Raw genomic sequence first — 17802 nt, 5'->3', positions numbered from 1 at the left:
TATTCTGCATTTTTTCTTGTGGACTCAGCTGCTCGGAGTAAAACTATAATACAAGATGTGAGCCTGATGAAAGCTATTCCAAATCAATCTGCAATCTTTCCTTAATATTTGGGTTCACATCCACACATGAGTGTCAAAGAGAAAGGTTCTCTGCATTCAGACAACTCTGTTTTAGGATTATAATAAAGATAGGCAAAATTCTATGCAAAACTTTCTGCAGACAGTTTTCAGAACTTCATGGCCATCCCCTCTATGTCATTTTGTAGAATGGAACAATAAGAAGTCCTTGGGGAAAAGAAATCAAAAAACAAGGTTCTGAGTTCAGCTTCATCCTGAGAGTTGTACATATCCATCTGCTAGAGGCAGGAAAAGATAAGTACAAAAAAAAGGTGACAAAAGAAAACCCTTGTCTGTAAACACTTTCCTTCATCTCACCGTCTCCAAGATAAAGCAGTAAAATTCTTGAGCATTAATTTTCCCAAATCTAAGTCCACTGGCCTATAAAGTTATGCACAGCAGACATAGATCTATTTTTATTGTATTTTAGATAAATATAAACCCTCATAATCCTAGGGCTTTGAAAAGTCAAATTTAAAACATGAATAAGTGCCCCACACTGACAACACCACCTAAGCCTGCAGACAGCTTCCTGCTAAGGAACAGCTTCAAAAGTCAGCACTGAAGACATCTAATGGCATAACTACCATTAAAAAGCCTGGTGCAGAGCAGCTATCTTTTCACACTTGGGACAGTGTTCCACAGAGATAAGGAGCCCCACTAAATGCCCCATTTAGTGTCCAAGACCTGCATCCATCCCTTGGATCATTTCACAGAGATCTTTGGTCAGCACAGCCTTTAGCAGAACTGCTGCTGAGAGATGGAGAGGAGACAGCAGCAGCAGCAGAGAGAACTGAGGCATTGCAGTAGATAAAAACAACTCCTATATGTATCAGGAGTGGGAGAATAAGCTGAACTATGCTTTGAAATTCAGAAAATAAATGAAATAAATTCTACCATAAACACATATAAGGTCTACTTCTACAAAGCTTTCTGCAGGAGAAGCTTTTCTTCCTAACCCAAGTCTTGTGCTCTGTTCTCCTCCATGCTACCACAAGGACCTAATCCTAAATACCTTTTGCTTCACTACAATCTCAGAGGCCATTTAAATCCTCAAGAGTGGTTATTCCTGCCTGAAAGAAGGACATGTAGAGTGGATCAGCATTTCCTCAGCTGTTAACACATGGACTGTAGCCTCTGCTCACCTGACACATCAGGATATTCAAATTGATCTCTCTGACTGCAGTTGATAAATCACATTAGAAAAAAGCCAGACTGAATAATGGTGTGGTATTCTTTTAAAAGCACCTCACAGATTAAGGCAGTTTCAGATCTACATCAAAAGCATCAATTCACTCTTTGCAGTACTTAACAGTGTCTCTAATGGGATCAGCCTAAGACGTAACAGCAAGAGCTTGCATCTAGGGCTCAAGCAGAGTCAGGAGAAATAGCCGTTGAATATTTTGGCTTGTGTTTATAAGAACTGTTCTTAAGGAATGAAACTCAAATACCATATTCCAGCTCTAGCTGCTGATGTGTGATGATACATCATTATACAGCCACAGAAACAGTCACATATTTAGAGCAGTGTACAGAAGTATGCACATGACAAAGTGAGGAGTGGATTCTTTAAGGCAGGCAGAGGCCTGGCTTGTATGATTACAAAAATAGGTTTGTACATCTATATCAGGATTTATTTTTAAATATCAACTCAAAGCAAATCCTTTCTTGCCCAGCCAAGACACTGAACTGTCCTCTAAAAGGAGTCTTTCACTCACATATGACCATACTTCAAGTGATCTAGCAAGAAATCTATATGAGAAGGCTCTAACAAAGCTTTTACAAACACCAGACCTGTGAGTAAAGTCTCCCTCAACCAACTACTGTAGCCAGAGCATTAAATATAGAAAACTTTGCTTTGTTTTACGTTTAAACATCACTATATAACAGAAGCATTGTGACATGTTGTAGGAAAAATAAAACTTTTTAGAGGCAATGTAAAGAAAATACTAATTCTATGCAATGGACATTTTAAAAAAGTGTATGTACAACTTCCCACAAGGAGTTTAACTACAAGATCATCTTTAATATCTTATCATGCAGTTAGGACCCTGGGGAATAAATGCATTCCATTAAGGAAGCGCTAAGGTGCAATGTTTGTCATTGTAAACAATATTACTGCGTCTCTTTAAGCAGGATTTGTGGAGTAAAATGAAAAAGAAACACCCCCCCATTGGGGAAGAGACGCAGAGAGAGCTGACTTACTGTAGAAAGCTCATTTAATGGTTTTTGCATTGTAAAAAAGATGGAAATTCCCAGGGAGAATGAGCAGCCTTTGGCTTGTCAGCCTTAATGAAGTGCACTCGGTACATAGCTTCAATGAAGATAGATATCAATAATAAGGTAGGTAAAACTGATGAGTTTGAGACCTATTTGCATAAACTAGTACTTATGCTTTTGAAATGTTCACATTACAAATACCGAAACCACACAGATTTCACTCTAACAGATTTACCACATTAAAAGAGTGCTATTTATCTACACAAATAGAATTTCTGTGCTGGGTACTAAATGTTGCTTCAGGGATTTCCCAATTTGTCAACTCTTCTACTTGTAGCAACACAACCAGAAACTTTATGAACACAGCAATATTTATCATTGGCTTTAGCTGTACATTTGTTATTTTTATCTTGCTTGTTCCAGATACAAAAGAACTGGAGATACATGACTTAGGATGATAAAACACATTGAAAAAACTTCAAGCTAAATTACAAGAGGAGGTTTGTTTCATTTTGGGAGGTTATACGGGGGGCAGGGTTAGACTTTCAAAAGCAGTGTATTCCTATCTTTCAGTACATTGGAAGACACTACTAATTTGAATCACAAATGCATCTTTTTTTTTTTTTTTCCCATGTATTCTCTGCACGGATTAATCTGCAGTTTCGTTAAACTACTCTGCCTGGGTGCACACAGCGACATCCACTGGTGCAGAGTGTTTGCTACAAAAATCACAGAAATACCTTGGTTTGTGATTGATTTGCTTTGCAATTTCATTCACCTCTATATTATCTAATGCAGCACAATATTTAATATTTCTTAACTTTAAGCATGCAAGTATTCCCACGGGGAAATGAGTTTAAGTGATATGCTCATTGGAATCAGGGCACCTTGCAAGACTCAATTTTGAAGAACAGATGAAGTTCCCCTTTGGAAGGATTCCCATCTCTTCTGTATAGTTTGTCCCTCAACTTGCCAAGAGAGCACAGTGCACAATTTATTACTATTTGCAGCCTCAACATACCTTTCTCTTTTTTTTTTTTTTTTCTCCTCTCCATCTTCTGCAACAGGCCTAGAGCTCATACAGCTGAGGAAGTTGAGATGCAGGATGAAACTTATTGAATTCCGCAATCTTGTGTCACTTTCTGCCAACATGACAAAACCCAGCAATCTCAAGAATGAAAATCACCCGCCCCAGGACTCAGTATGTCTGGGCTTTATGGACCCAACAAGATGAACAACAATAGATAAACCAAAGCCTTTCTGGACTGCACTTATTGTAGAGACTCCAGGAAAAAATAGTTTAACAACACGATTCAGTGCATCTGAGATGTGCTGGAGTTATTGCATTGCATAGCATCTGCACAGATTTCATAAAAACTCATGCACAAGTATGATCTCTCTAAGTATAACTATTTCTCTACCACTTGAGCATATGGTGATGTGCAAAGCTCTATTTTTTGAGATAGTAAAATGCTAGATGAGTGGATTTAAGCGGAACTAAGAATTGTATGTTAGATCTCTAAATGGAATAGAAAGCAAACAGCTCAACAAGACCTCTTTTTGTGCTACTCTCAGATGAGGAACAAATTCTTGATGCATTTATTTACAAGTGAATTGCTAGCTATGTTTCCTCAAATAAATAATAATTAACAGTAGTGGATTTGTTTTCTATTAGTGAGCTCAAAGTAATTTTTACTGTTTCCCCATCATTTAAAGATTACAGTACTATATACCACAGAATCTTTCAAATTATGATATATTTTTAACTAAACAGATAAAAAATTTAAAATTTGGACAAAAAAGGTGTTCTTGCCAACTCTCTTTCATATCTGGAACTTTCTTATATTATTTTTTAAAAATTATCAGCAATTATGATACTAATATATCTGAAGTAACACTGAGCTCTATATTCCATTTTAGTTTTCTATGTCAAAATGGTTGCAATAATTTTAAATCAGCTTTGGATAATAAGACTAATTTTTTAATGAGTTTGCTCCAAAACCCCAGACCTGTCAGAAATTGCCAGAACACCTCTAGCTGACTGCTCTGTAAAGTCAGCGTGTTGCTACCACAGAAAGCCTTCTTTTCCTTTATTTCATGTTACGCACCATTAGCAAACCTGTCAGCTGAATTCCAATTCTGTAATCCTTGGTTCTGTTGACAACTTGCAAAGAAAAAAAAAGCAGAGCCTTGCTCTTCAGAAAATAGATTTTATCTCTTTTTCAGTGCATACATTTTTTTTTTAAATAAACACCACCCTTTTTTTTTTACTTTTAAAATGATTAAATTTTGTAAAGAAGAAATAATTAACAATCGTTGAATTTATTTTTTTTAACTGACTGTCAAATTCATACTTTTTTTGATCATATACTTCCAAACAAACATACAAATAGAATTTTTTTTAACCCATCCAGCCACAAAACATCTCAAACCACAGCAAATATAGGTCTTACGAAATCAAAATACAGAATCACAGAATATTAAGAGTTGGAAAGGACCTCGAAAGAACATCCAATCCAACTCCCATGCCATAGCAGGACCACCTATAGTAGGTCACACAGGAACTCATCCAGGTGGGTTTTGAATGTCTCCAGAGAAAGAGACTCCACAACCCATCTGGGCAGCCTGTTCCAGTGCTCTGTCACCCTCACAGTGAAGAAACTCTTCCTCATATTTCTTTGGAATCTTTTATGTTCCAGATTATACCCATTGCCCCCTATCACTGGACATGATTGAGAACAGCCTGACTCCATCCTCAAACAGTTGGAACTAATATAAGCAATCTGACTAAAAAAATGTTAAAATTATCATGGGCATAAGTGGTCAATTCTTAAAGTAAGAAGCAGCATCTCGTGGCCTGTTTCCTCTGAAAAACAGGACTTCAACTGATTATTTAACTAAATATCACAATGGTCTTCATTTCATCTCATTATCTTTCTTTTTTTTTCATTTAAAGACAAATTCAGGTTAAATGCAGAAAGTTTATAATTAACTTACATATTCTAATGAACATGATAATTTTGCTCTTTGAATATTTTTGTCCTTTAATTTACAAAGCTCCTATATACATTTATTTTGACAACTAAAACTGTGACAGAAACCATTATTTTAATACCCAAGTGGTCCAGGTACTTGGTGCAGCTCATTGTCTGTTCCAATAAGCTTGTGCAGCTGAAGTTTGTCAACTGGTGCAGAAATGCTGCTGTGCATCCTCCAATGCCATAAGGAGACTCCAATGCCAAGAGTCATGGTGAATATAAAGCTCTTGCCCCATTTTCCTCTGAAGCCCGTAAGCAAAATGCAATCACGTAGCGATTCTGGGCAAAGCTAAAGGACTAGGAAAGGTCACACCTGAAAGTAAGAGAAACCACATCACTTAAAAAAATTCAGCCTACTCAACCATTCAGCAACTGCTAATTTAGCACTCATTCTAGTATTTTAACAACCTGGATAAAGTCTCATTTTGTCATAAAAGATCTTGCTAAGAAGTGAAACAAATGTTGGCCTCTATTCACCTCCTTCCCTCACCCTGACATAATTTTATTCTTTTTCTCAAATCACTCTTCCCTCTCATTTCTAAATACTAACTTTACTCTAATACCCTTTTAAGTTCCATAATATTTTCAGTGATTATATTATAGGTAGGTATTTATAATGTCACATAAGAATGAATGATATAGTAATTCTTCTGCTTAAAATTTATACATAATATTGCTTCCTGGAGAGAGTCCTTTTGTTCAGCTTTCTTTGCAATGCATTCCCATTGAATTAGAGGCATATTAAAATAAGCAAAGAGGATGATTTTAAATAACTTTTGGCTTGATTTTCCTGCATTTAGTATCTATGAACATCGATTAATGTTTCAAAAAGCCTCTTGGGGAAAAAAAAAAAAGAAAAAAGAGGGTGGGGGGGGTGTGTGAGGGAAAATGCTCTGTAACTCCACAGGTCTGTAACATATTGCCATCTATTGGCAAAAGGGAGAAAACATCAATTTTTCTGAGCAAATGAATTAGAAATCTCTCTCCTCCAGGAATGCATACTTAACTAATTCTGTGTGTGTACACAGCTTCTATGTAATATAATAAAGTTTATATATTGCTTCTGGAAGATTCATAGTATGAGAAATAAGTCCAGTTCTTCATAAATGAGATAGTATTTAACAGAATGAATAGAAGGATTGACCTTAAAGCAAATATTTCCTCAGCTGAAAGAAAGATATAATACCATGTTTATGGCCCATACTCTTATCTACTGAAGGCTGAAAGAGTGTGTTGCAGTTGGCAGGTTCCCATGCCACAAATCTACAACACTAATTAATAATTGCTAACTGCAAGACCCCAGAACAGATGACCTTAGCTGTCCCACAGGATTATCTCAGCTGTACTAAACTCAAAGTCTTCCACAGCTGCTACTTACCACTTCCTCTCCATGGATGTACAAGTGATCAAATGCTGCTTTGCCAGTGGAGGGCCAGCTGGTGAAAGCCTAGAGAGAAATGTATTGATCCAGCATAAGTCATCCCTTCATTAGTGAACAAGCACAGTGTCTGGCTCCCTTGCCAGGAAATAAACACAATAAGGATGAACTTTCAGTGATGCAGACAGCTAAATATGCAAACCACATGTAGTGGGGATTTTTAACAATAGCTATGCATCTTGATAACTTAAAGGAAATTAAAAGAAAAAAAACTACACTACTCCTTCAGGTATTTTGGGGACAAAAAGTGTGATTACTCCCACAGGCTTTAAATATTCTGTTCTATTTTCCTGCCAATTTCCCCCTTGAAAGCTAGTTTAACGATTTTACTTACATGACCAGTAATTTTAAGGGGCCTGTTGTGATTTAACTGCGTGGACTGTAAAATGTCACCCAAAGTAGTAATATGCCAACATATTAACTGAATGTCACAAAAATCAAAGGTAGGGGAACAGAAGAAACAGATGAAAAAGGAACAACAGATGTACCATGTGGATACAGAGGATGATGGGTAGGCTGAGGGTTAAGATTAAGATTAAAGTTCTAAAATATGTTGAAAATGAAAGAAAAAACAAATGGTTGATAATTATTGAAGCTAAACATGCAAAAACATGCAGCAAGGGAACAAACTGCTCTGCTCAATACTTAATTCACTAGACTTTTTTTTTTTTTTCCTTGGGGCAAGGCAGCTTCTATTCTGATCTACATAGCTGAATGGGAATGTTAGAAATTTCTCTCTCACTTTGTTGCATGCTAGTGCCACGGTGAGGACGTCAAGGGAATGACATCTGCCTTTGTGTGGAAGGGAAGGAATAAAGAAAGGTCACAGACTTTGTTTCACTTAGCATCTCAACAGACATCTGTGTCAGAAATGTGTACAAAGACTTGTGAAGGACATTTTCTCCTCAGATGAAAGCATCTGGGACATAGATCGATTCCAGTGCAATCCAGCTGCTTTCTCAATGCCTCCTGGAGCAGTTTCCTGTGTTCAGCAAAGCCACATTTCAGTTTCCATATTTCAGAAAACTAAAAAAAAAAAATTAAAAAATCATCTTCCAACAGACAATTAGAATACAAAATATCTAGTATTAATTAAACTTAAACCCTTTTATGAACCAGTTAGATACTTTTTTTATATATGTTTCACTGATATGACAGTGTCCCCATGCCAGGATGATCAGGTCTTGAAAGAGTAAAATGAGGCAGGAAATGTGTTTTCCTGCTCTGGAGAACATGCTTAGGTCATAAAAAAAATCCTCTGCTCCCAGTTGGAGCAAATCCAAGACTTGTGACTTCTTTTGATGAGCTAAAAAGAGAAAAGTACTTCTGAAACTTCTCTTGGATGTTCCAACTCTTTCTGAATCGGAGCACAACTAGAAACAAGCTCCCACCTCCCAAATCTGTTGTTTGACCACCAGCAGAAACTTCCCGTGTTCATCCCTTTTAGGGAAACTCTCCCTACAAAAGTTTTACTACAGCTACTATAGTCCCACAGGAAGTTTTATTCCATAAAAACAGTCGCTGCTTTCAGCTGGGAATAGAGCTATAGGCTGTGAGGCTAAAGATAGTGTTGTATTCCTAGATCTGTCCCCCTGCTCAAACTGTGTCCTCCCATTAAGTCACTTAAAGGAGATGTCTCAAAAGCACATGAATAATTCAAGAGGCTAATTCTGTTGCACCTTTCTTTCAAATAAGTACTTTTCAAGTTCTGTTTCCTGTCTTACTGCTCTGTTTTCTATTCTGCCCAAGCAGTAAGTCACCATCCCTGCTCTACTTTAAAGAGTCATGAGTATGACAAATAATGTTAGTGAGCTATTATCAAAATCTGGTCACCTCCCTGTGACTTTTTCAGCCTTCTTCCAGAGTCTGCCAAAACTATTATTAATATATGCACACTCTGAATATGTTGAGAATAAAGTATATAACTCACTCAAGACCTTTCTTCTTGAGGGTAATGGTTCCCCTTAATCCATCACTGTAGCCCAATGAGGCTAATGCAGTATTCTACTGCAAAGCGTTATGAACATACTTTTCATTTTTACAATTCCTTTCTTCTAAGAGAGATGGACCCCAAGGTGCTTTAGAGATTGTGTTGTATGGTGTGATAATAACAGTACATGGATCACTGCACTCACATTGAAATATAGACCCCTCTGGGTTAGAAAGCAAAGCACGTCTACCGTTGCCAGGAACACAACGTGATATATTAAGACAAAAATGAAGGTTGCTTCATCCTCTTGTACCCACAGGTGAATGTAGCTAGGGCAGACACTATTTTCTTTTGCTATGACTTAGCCGGGATGCTAGAACCAACAGTGTCAGAAATACGGCCTGAATTTTAATCACTTCCAAGAACATGCTATTTCTTTATGTTAGTGATAAAAGGGAGTTAAAACTGTAAAAATCCAAACAACCCCGACCTCAACAGACTTCAGGACAACCTGGGGATCCTCTGCAACTTACCAGGTCAACCTCCTACTCTTAGAAATATCTATGTGGCTCTGCCTTAATCATGCCAGTAGCTGCTGGAAGACAGTCATAACCACAGCAGTGCCAAGAAGGCCAATGGCATCCTGGGATGCATCAAGAAGAGTGTGGCCAGCAGTTCGAGGAGTACTCTGGTCTGGTGGCCAAAGACAATGCCAGATTGTTCAGCAGCCCAAGTGGTCCACCCTGGGGTACTTGACTGGGGAGGCAGGAACTGGGCACAAAAGCCCTCAGGATGGTCAGAAGATGTGATGTTGAGAAAAAGAGGAAAATTTTTATAAAAAAAAATTTTTGTAGAAGAAGAAAAGAAGTAAAAAAAAGAAGTGGAAACAGAAGAGGAGAAGATAAATTAAAAAAAAGAGGAGAGGAGAGGAGAGGAGAGGAGAGGAGAGGAGAGGAGAGGAGAGGAGAGGAGGGGAGAGGAGGGGAGAGGAGGGGAGAGGAGGGGAGGGGAGGGGAGGGGAGGGGAGGGGAGGGGAGGGGAGGGGAGGGGAGGGGAGGGGAGGGGAGGGGAGGGGAGGGGAGGGGAGGGGAGGGGAGGGGAGGGGGGGAGGGGGGAGGGGGGAGGGGGGAGGGGGGAGGGGGGAGGGGGGAGGGGGGAGGGGGAAGGGGAAGGGGAAGGGGAAGGGGAAGGGGAAGGGGAAGGGGAAGGGGAAGGGGAAGGGGAAGGGGAAGGGGAAGGGGAAGGGGAAGGGGAAGGGGAAGGGGAAGGGGAAGGGGAAGGGGAAGGGGAAGGGGAAGGGGAAGGGGAAGGGGAAGGGGAAGGGGAAGGGGAAGGGGAAGGGGAAGGGGAAGGGGAAGGAAAGGAAAGGAAAGGAAAGGAAAGGAAAGGAAAGGAAAGGAAAGGAAAGGAAAGGAAAGGAAAGGAAAGGAAAGGAAAGGAAAGGAAAGGAAAGGAAAGGAAAGGAAAGGAAAGGAAAGGAAAGGAAAGGAAAGGAAAGGAAAGGAAAGGAAAGGAAAGGAAAGGAAAGGAAAGGAAAGGAAAGGAAAGGAAAGGAAAGGAAAGGAAAGGAAAGGAAAGGAAAGGAAAGGAAAGGAAAGGAAAGGGTGAATCCAAGCTCCCAGCAGACATTAGCCAGCAAGGCTCATCCAGGGTGGCAGAGTGAGCAGCCCAGGATGGTGTCCATACATGCAATGGCTCAGGTGGCCAAAGACCATGCCAGATTGTTCAGGAGCCTGAGGTGAAACTCCCTGGCCAAGCACCTCAGGTCTTTGATCATCCTGGGGTACTCAGCCAGGGAGGCAGGAACTGGGCCCAAAAGTCCTCAGGAAGGTCAGAAGATGTGATGTAACCTCTGGGGCCAGTGGACTTGCCTTGGTGGGGGTGTTGGACTAGATGATCTCTAAAGGCCCCTTCCAACCCCTACCATTCTATGATTCTATGATTCTATGATCTCTTACACTGTCCAAATCCAGATTTTTCTAAAAATGATGACAGGCCTCAGCAGTGAGCAGCAGGAGCACAATTCTGATCTGTTAGTTTTGAAAGGAAAAACTTTGTAAGATGTTTCTAGAAGGACTGTTCTGACATATGTGGCACTTTTTAATGGGTTCAGGACTTTCTGCCTAACCTGATCCACCTTTACTTGTGACTGATGGAGTTCAGTGGGCCTCATTCAGGTACACCAGGACTGTTCTAAAACCAGAATTAATGTGTAAGCAATCCAAAACAATAAATCTCTAGATTGTCTACATCTACTGAACTAACTGGGTAAAAAGAGTTAAGAGCTGAGCTAGGCAGTTGGTTAATGTTTCCATTTATATTTATAGCGAAGATTTCATATTTTTTATTAATTCTTTATCTGCTTCTTTACTCTGACCTCTTGTTTTTATGACAGTAGCATACAACATACTGTAAAGATTTTTAAAGCCTTAAAGTTTTTTTAAAAATCTGGTAATTCTGCTTTAACTCCAAGCAAAGAGAATTTTTCATCATTTCAGAACACAAAACACTGAATTCCACTTTGCTCTTTATCTTCCACTGCATACTGCATCAGTACATTATTCTGAGGTATATTGTGAAGAGAAGTCATAAATTTTGAATACAGATAAAATCATCCTATTTTAACAGCTCTCTTTTAGTTATTTTGCTAGTGTATTCTAGCATCCCCAATTAAGTGTAGGAAAGAGCATAGAATGATTTTTTTAACATCTAGTTAAAAAATCTGTAAGAAAGTTATTCTTCACAAATTAATTCAGCTATGTAATTTCCAAGTAAGATAATTTCAGACTAACATGAAACAGTAAAAATAATAGTCCCTTCATCACAAAAGAACAAGTCTCAAAAGTATTCAAAAAGCCTCCATGTACAGAGACACAGATCTCTTCAGGACTTGAAATACTGGTAAGTGGCTGAAGATGAACACACCTCTCTGGAGCCTGGCTCTATTTAATGGCCTTCTAGACAGAACAATGCAGATTTCTAAACAGAACAATGCAGATAAATGTGAATTTTACATCTTGGTAAAGTATTAAACTACAAACTAAAGAACAAAGCCTGTGCCTTTAGGACTGTAGTTCTGTAGTTTCCTTGAACTAACAGATTCTTCTAAGTACTAGTTACACCATTGGTTATGACAACTAGACTTCTCTTCCTCAGTATTAAGTGCCCCAAATTATCCTTTTCTGGCAGAAGTAAGTAACAATCTGTGCTTTTCAAAGCCTCTTGGGCTTTAACCTTACAAACATTTGCATTTTTGTTTAACTTTAAGCACCTCAATAATCCTGCTGAGCTCAATGACTAAACAAATGACAATGATAGTAGCTGGAGGCTACTGCAATGCTGATCAGAGGCAGTTCAGGTCTGCATGTGTTCCCCTTTGTTCAGAAGTCAGATATTCTCCTCATCGAATGATTTTTTAATAAGAACGGCTGCTAGAATGAGGAAGGATTCCTGCACTGGGGAATAGAAACAGACAGGAAAAAAAGGAAGTGAAGAATGAAACGCATTCAGAGAAATTCCTACTGGGGGAATATTGAAGAATCCATGTGCGTTATTTTACAATCCCTCTTCTTGTTTTTCCAATTTATCAAAAAGGTCATAAACTTCAGCTTGCTCTGTGGTGGCCCATATACCTATGGTGATGAGGACAATGCAATAAACATCTTTTTACAATGTGATATCTGAAGAATTTTTTCTGTTCTATTCTATTCCTTTTGATTTCTACCCCATTTCTTTCATCCTTATGTTCTTAGATAACTGAAGAGTACGGTGAAAATTCATGAACTATGAACAAAATAAAATAGACTACCAAGTCTGGACTTACCTTTTTCATTAATTTGCAAATCACAACAGTAAGTCCATTAGACAGTTTGGCAAACCTTGTCCAAATGTATTTTAGATAGAAATTCTCCACCAAACATGCATCACCACACTTATGAGCCTGTAACAGAGCAGTGATGTTCAGCATTTCTTTGAGCTGGAAGTGATATTGCTTCCTCCAAATTTGGCTTTATGTGGGAGCTATGGCTACAGACAGCAGTGGGAGTCTCTTCCAGAGATGACTAGCACCTTGTTCCTACACATAGGTACCAGTGGTGCCCTGTCTCCCACTGGCAACTGGGAGAACCTTCTTTGCATGAGATAACAATCTGATCAGCTGCATCTCTCTTCTCTGAAACATGGCATTGCCAAACTATGACCAAGTTGCTATTGCAACCGTTACCTTAAAGCTTTTCTTTTCCTGACTCCACAAAAATCACTCTTGAGGCCAGCCTTGCCATAGAAGGTGGAACATATATCTTGAAACATGTCATTAGTCACTGCATGTATTTTTACTTTAGGAAATGCATTTGTAGCTAACATTTAAGGCATTGTAATATCAGATTAGAAATATTTCAAAGGTGGTACAGCAAGGAGTGGTTACTTAATGCAAGAGCTAAAAACTCATACAGAGAGTACAATTGAAATATGGATGCTGGACAAAAAGATCTGATGTGACTACTTCTGTGTGGCAAAATAGCATTTTCAGCCAGTGAAGCTCTATCAGTGCTGTGCAGAAAGAAACATGGACTGATAGAGAAGCAGCTTCTAACACTGTGTAGTCAAATTCTGCCATGCAGACTGCAAAACACTAAACATTGCAACCAGCAGTATTCAAAGTGGTCTGTGGCTATTCAGATGCTAACTATTGTGAAGGTCAAAAGTGGAACAAGACTTATATTCTAAAGGAGTCCTTGTGCCTTTTCTCAGCAAATACATAATGGGAACAGAGGGAGTGGAGAGGAAAGAGATGAAAGTTATTTTAACCATCCCTGATACAGTAAATCTTGGGACCTGAATAACAAAACAATAAATATATTTATCCAGCGTGGGATTCATCTAATTTTGGAACTGTTTAACTTATCTTATATTGAGATGAATCATTCTCAGGAAGTGCTTTTGAAGGGAATGTATCCCAGCGAGCCCTGATAGATGACTAACTTATAGATGCCTATGCTGAAACACAAGAATTTCCTACCCTTTATCTATACCATCTCCTAAAGTTATTTTAAATGTAGCATTGATTTCCCAGAACTGCCAAAAATTCCTGCCTTTGACAGACACCTTGGAAGCCACCATTCTATAAAGAAAACCAAACGCAGATAATGGGAGAGTCTTAAATCCATCAGAAAACTGACTGTTCAGATAAAGCATTTGCTTTTTTGTGGTGGAAGAACTCCATCTTCCTTGGATAGATATTTCCTAATCTTTTATAATATCTCAACATTTATTTAAATACTGTCATTCATGTATATCAACTCAAGACTCCTAGCAAGATTCAAGACTCACACCACTCCTACCTTTGTGCTGTGCTGTATTATATACCTGCAAGTCAGTAGAAGAAGACACTTTAATGTATAGTTTCTATAAGTTATTGTATTATCAATTTTTAAGCCTCCCAAAGAACTCTTAATGTCTATTGAATATTATTGCTAGCAGCATTAGGCAAAGCCCAAGGGTACAGAGTGGGAAAGTGAACAAAGGATCACTCCAAGGCAGAGCATATGAAAAGTACGGTGCTTATGCTTTTAGCTCAGCCCTAGATTAACTAAAAACTCATAACCGAAGCTCTCATACACAAATACATACAGCTAAGCCACTACACTGCTGCTTATTTAGTTTAACTAATTAGAAACTATATCCAACACAAAAACATTTACTTGGTAGTTAAAGACATAAATAAAACATGGATTAATAATCAGTAAAAATCATGTTTCAGAAAAATTAACTGAAAAACTTTGTTACAGATTGATGGGTTTACATCTTTTAGAAAGGGTCAAATACAGTCACATATGTAAGTGAACTGATTGGATTCTCAGCTTCCCTCCCACTAATAAAATCCTTTATAATATACAAAAATCCTCACCAATGTGTATAGACAATCCCTTTGCTTAACTCTATAAAAATGAGGAGGACACACAACACAAACATTAGAGGAAATCAGAAACAACCCAAATGAGTTAGAAGTACATACAAACCCTTTTTAACATTAGGCTGAGGGACCTCTGTACTGCCCCAGATCAGCAAAACCTGTGGATTAGTCATGCAGCTTTAATGTAAATAATTGCAGACCTTGCTTACATTTTCCACAGCAATATCCATCTTTTGTGAGATAATGTCCTTAAACACTACCCAGCACAAGCTTCACTGAACCTTAGCTGTCTCACTCAATCCCAGTGGTGTTAATCCATGATTAACTCCTAGATCTGTTCACAAGTCTGTTCTTTAAACCTCAGCATATATAATTCCTCTTGACTGCTCCTTAATAACTTGTTCTCCTCCTCCTGTTGTTTCACAGTTTTAGACATTGGTCTGCGCTCGTTATGTCTTGGAGCGTGGATACACCAACAAATTAATATCCAACACAAAAAGAGGACTATCTTCCCTGTACTGCTGTCAGTCAGAAAGTAGTCTGAGCTTCTTGAGACCCTTAGTTTATAATTCCACAGAAAGAGGATATGGAATAAGAATGTACAGTGCAATATCTTTATCAGGGGAATTGAGTGACTATACAATTTTAGAACAAAAAATACATTTTTATGCTGTATTTGAAGTGGTCCGATCAGAATGAGTTTTTAATCCACCACCAAAGCTCCTTCACCACCATGGTAACAACTAATAACAGTAACAGTCAAGAAAATTCAGTAGCAAAGATCTATTTCTGGAATGCACCAATTTGAGATAATACATACACATACAAAGTATCTAGCAGTTTAATATGCACCAGAGAGCTGGAAAGAACAAAGGAACAGAAGATGAGTTTGAATAAAGATTGTATCTACTTGATGATCCTGCTTGTTAGTGAGGCTGATAGGTTTTAAGACTTCACAGGTGTAAGGACATTGTCAAAAAAAGATCTTAGTGTGAGTTTTCACTTTCAAAACGACAAATTATTTTATGAGAAGATATTTTTGTTTTAAATGGCCTCTCTTAAACATAAGATCAAATACATTTTTTTAAAAAAACAAACCCCTGCCTTTAATAATGTCATACAGAGAAAAAAAACCAACAACAAACAAAACAACCCAAACTAGAAATATTGCATCAGTTTTCACATGAAGTAGGCATGTACAAACTGAGTTTTCTGGTATTGGATAAATATATGTATCTATATAAATATTCATTGACTCCCTCATTAGAGATAAATATCAGTAACTTTTTCCTTTGAAATTTGCCCCAATGTAGTTATTTATGCATGAGGATCATATTCAACAAGGGTAAGTGGAGAGTCTTGTATCTGGGAAAGAATAACCCCAAGTACCAGAACAGGTTGGGGAATGAACTCTTAGAGAGTAGTGTAGGGGAAAGGGACCTGAGGGTCTTGGTGGACAGCAGGATGATCATTAGCCAGCAATATGCCCTCATGGCCAAGAAGGACAATGGCATCTTGGGGTGTATTAGGTGAGTAGGTCAAGAGGTTCTCCTCCCCCTCTACTCTTCCCTCATGAGACCACATCTGGAATATTGTGTCCAGTTTTGGGCCCCTCAGTTAAAGAAGGTCAGGGAGCTGATGGAGAGAGTTCAGCGCAGGGCCACCAAGATGTAGGGAGTGGAGCATCTCCCTTATGATGAAAGGCTGAGGGAGCTGGGACTCTTCAGCTTGGAGGAAACTGAGGGGTGATCTCATTAATATTCACAAATATGTAAAGGATGGGTGTCAGGAGGCTGGAGCTAGGCTGTTCTCAGTGATGTTCCATGATAGGACAAGGGGCTATGTGTACCAACTAGAACATAAGAGGTTCCAAAGAAATACAAGGGTAAATTTCTTCATTGTGAGGGTGAGGCAGCACTGGAACAGGCTGCCCAGATGGGTTGTTGAGTCTCCTCTGGAGACATTCAAATCCCACGTGGATGAGTTCCTGCGTGATCTGCTCTAGGTGGTCCTGCTCTGGCAGGGGGTTGGACTGGATGATCTCTTGAAGTCCGTTCCAATACTTAAGATTCTGTGAGTCTGTGATTTGAATACAAGAAAAGCCTTTTCACAATGACAGTTTGGGGGAAAAAAAAAAATAATGCCTTGGTTCATATCACAATGTGCAGCGGAGAAAAACAGAGCAATACAAAAACCAGGGAGATATAAAGATCAAGGAAACAATAGAAATAGAAAGTGAAGTATGGGGAAAGAAAATAAATAAGTCCCAAGAGAAAGAGAATTCACACAAATCAATACGGAAAGTTCCAGTCCAGGTCTCATTACACAGGATAGTTGACTGAAGAATTGAATTAAGGTTTGTAATGCTGACTAGGGATACTAAAAAGAATTGCTCTTCAGTGTCAGAAGCCTTTGCTTTCAACTTTTCTCCTGAGCATCATCTTCAATGAAGATTTTAGCGCAGTAAATTCACTGTCTTGTTGAAACAAAATGCAAAGTGAGAAGAATACTAAACCTCACTTTCTTTCATCAAAGTATTTCTTAGTCATATTATTGTACCAGTGAGCTGTATAATATATATATAAAAAACATAAAATAAAATATTGCTGCATCCAGTTTAACAAGGGCAAAACAAGGACAGAAAAAAGTATTTTAAAAGTCTGTGTTATACACTGGAAAAAAAAAAAAAAAAGGAAATAAAAAGACAGAAGTAAGAGTTGTGATTAATATGGGAGAAAATTAAAGTCATGTGTGAGTTCAATGAAAAAATAACTTATCAAAAGATAAGTGGGATCATATGTTGAATAAAGATACTAAACAATCCTGTTTGTCTTAAAAATAGATCTCCACTTCCATCACTTGTTAGTCTTGGCATAACTGCAGAATTTTGTTCCCATTGCATATTTAGACCTGACAATATGTACATTACTTTTTCTTCCTGGAAAAATCAAGCTAATTATTGACGCAATGACCCTCTTTACCTGAACGTGGATTGCTCTGGGAATCAAGAGTTGGCAGAACAGTCTGCACATCATTCCAACAGCCTCTGTCATTTTGTTTTTCTAACCCAGAAGTACAACTGTGATCCTGAAGTGTGGAAAAATGTTACATCCTTAGAAAACTTATTAAAATCTTTTAGCAGAGTTAA

The sequence above is a fragment of the Colius striatus genome, chromosome 2, assembly GCF_028858725.1.
Source record: "Colius striatus isolate bColStr4 chromosome 2, bColStr4.1.hap1, whole genome shotgun sequence".
Classification (NCBI taxonomy): Eukaryota; Metazoa; Chordata; class Aves; order Coliiformes; family Coliidae; genus Colius; species Colius striatus.
Note: the sequence above shows the minus strand (reverse complement) of the source record.